Source organism: Oratosquilla oratoria, chromosome 9 (genome assembly GCF_046742065.1).
Source record: "Oratosquilla oratoria isolate Oo_2021 chromosome 9, ASM4674206v1, whole genome shotgun sequence".
Classification (NCBI taxonomy): Eukaryota; Metazoa; Arthropoda; class Malacostraca; order Stomatopoda; family Squillidae; genus Oratosquilla; species Oratosquilla oratoria.
In genome coordinates this window covers 31,953,383-31,955,882 of record NC_134785.1, presented here as the reverse complement: position 1 = coordinate 31,955,882, position 2,500 = coordinate 31,953,383, and positions in this window count along the sequence as shown.

The following is a 2,500-nucleotide window of genomic DNA, read 5'->3' as shown; positions in this document are numbered from 1 at the left end:
CATCATCATCATCATCATCATCATCATCATCATCATCATCATCATCATCATTGTTATGCATGAACGGCCGAGTATTGGCATGCATAAAGTACCCAGAGTGCTAGGGTATAAAAATATATACGTAGGTTTCTATATCTAATAAGTACTTCTGCATACATAGGCTTGGATACACAAAGGGAGCCCTATCAGTATAAGACAGTGAATATTGTACAGCACTAATGTTAAATAGTTCACGTCCACTGGTCCAACAGGATCTTATCACCATAGTGTCTCTGGTCCAACTGCGTTGACGGGAACTATGCCGTGACGTCATGGCGTCACCGTGACAAAGGTAATAAATTGTCCTAGCTAGGTCATCTATTATACATAGTCCCTATGCTCCGTTACACATGGGAAAAGTGTCTCCTATCCTGACATGTGTTTATAAATGTATGTGTGTCGTATGCCTATGGGTGTCTATCATAATCGCGCCATGCGCGCGGGAATATCAAATACCCAGACATAGACACATGTGCCACATCTCACCCCCTCCCCCAAAATCGATGTAATCATTGAGCCGTCGATTTGTTGCGTGCGGCCAGTCTCGCTGAGCGTCTTGGTCCATTGGGCTGGCCAGTTTGATTCGTGGGGCGAGGAGTATTGCCGGTAGTGCTCGTTGGAGACTCCTTCATGCCATCACGGGCGACACCTGGCTCAGGGATGGGGCGGAGGAACTTCCGGTTGCGCCACAGGACACTTCCGGACGCTGTCTTGATGAGGTAGTCCCTGGTACGTCCTTGTCCCATTATGTGGCCGACCTTACTATATCGTCGTGACGTAGGATCCTGGATCCTGACCGTGGCTCCAACGGAGAGTTGTGGGAGCGGCTTCGCGTGTGAGTCGTACTGCTTGATGGTCGCCTCCATTCTGGCGGCTGCCTTCTGCTCGCATTCAGCTGTGGCAGCCTGCCACTCAGGCGCAAAGGACCTGGAGTGGGCTGGGACGCAGGACCGAAGGGGGCGTCCGAAGAGGACCTGGGCGGGGCTTCTTCCGTCGGGGTTGGGCGTGTTCCGTATCTCCAGGAGACCCCGGTGGAACGCGTCGCTGTGGCGAATTTCTCCATTGGGCGCGACCTTGATGATGAGGCGTTTCACGGCCTTGACCGCCGATTCTGCATGCCCGTTGGACTGTGGGTGGTAGGGGGTGGAGACGTCGTGGCTGACGCCCCATCGTCGCAGGAATTCAGCGAAGTCATAGGCCGTAAACTGGGGTCCTCCATCCGTCCTGAGTCGTACCGGGACGCCGAAGGTGCTGAAGAAGTGGCGGAAGAGCCGGATGGTTTGGGATGTCGAGGAGTCCGTGCCACAGTGGCCCACCGTTGCCCATCCAGAGAGTCGATCCGCGTACACCAGGAAGTGCTTCCCGGCGGTGGTAAAAAAAAAGTCTGCGGAGACCGACTCGAACGGTCTGGAGGGGGGCACATCGTCGGTGAAGTAGGGCTCACGCTGTTGGCTCGGCTGCAATATCTGGCATGGCTCGCAGGAGCGTACTGTGTTGGCGATATCGGAATCGATGCCTGGCCACCAGACCGTTTGCCTGGCTCGGCGTTTGGTGGCTTCAATACCACGATGGCTGTCGTGAAGTCGAGCCAACACACTTCTGCGAAGAGCTTGGGGGACAAGTATTCGTGCCTCTCGGAGGATCAAGGGTCCGTCGACGCAGAGGCTGTCTCTGAACTTCCAGAAGGGAAGTTGAGCTTCGTCGAGTTCCATGCGTGATCGTGGGAATCCCTTCCCGACGAGAGAGGCGAGTTGCACGTACGTGGGGTCCAAAGATGCTGCCTGACGGAGTTCGTCGAGTACTGGGTCCGTTGAGTGTGGAGGAGTTGCCGTGGTGTCGAGTGTTGGAGGGCCGGAAAGGGCATGGAGCGTGGCAACATTGCGAGTCACCACGTCGCGGATGCAGATGCTTGTTTCATCGCCCAGGGCGACGTCATCTGCCAGAGGTTTATCCACGGGGGCTCTTGAGAGGGCATCCGGAATGCATAACTCTGAGCCCTTACGCCATCTGCTGGTGAACACGAATCCTGCAATCTTCTCCCGGAGGCGTTGGAGCCTTGGGTTCTCAATACAGTCTAGAGTGTACGTATTGAGGATCGGAAGAAGGGGTCGATGATCCGTGATGTGTGTGAAGTCCTGGAGGCCAAGCAGGAAGTATTTGCACTTCTGCATGGCCCAGACCGTAGCCAGCAGTTCCAACTCGATCGTGCTGTACCGTGTTTCCACGTCCTGCAGGAATCGAGAGCCGCACTGCACGAGTCGCCAAACTCCCTCTTCATGTTCCTGTAGGAGGGCGTACCCTATGCCATTTAGACGAGACGCGTCCGTTTGGAGGGCAGTCGGTAGTTTCGGGTCGAAATGGGCGAGGACAGGAGGTTGGGCGAGGGCCTGCTTCGTCCTTTGGAAGGCGTCCTCCTGAGCAGGTGTCCAGAGGAAGGTGTTCCTCGGGCTGAGTAGCGGGC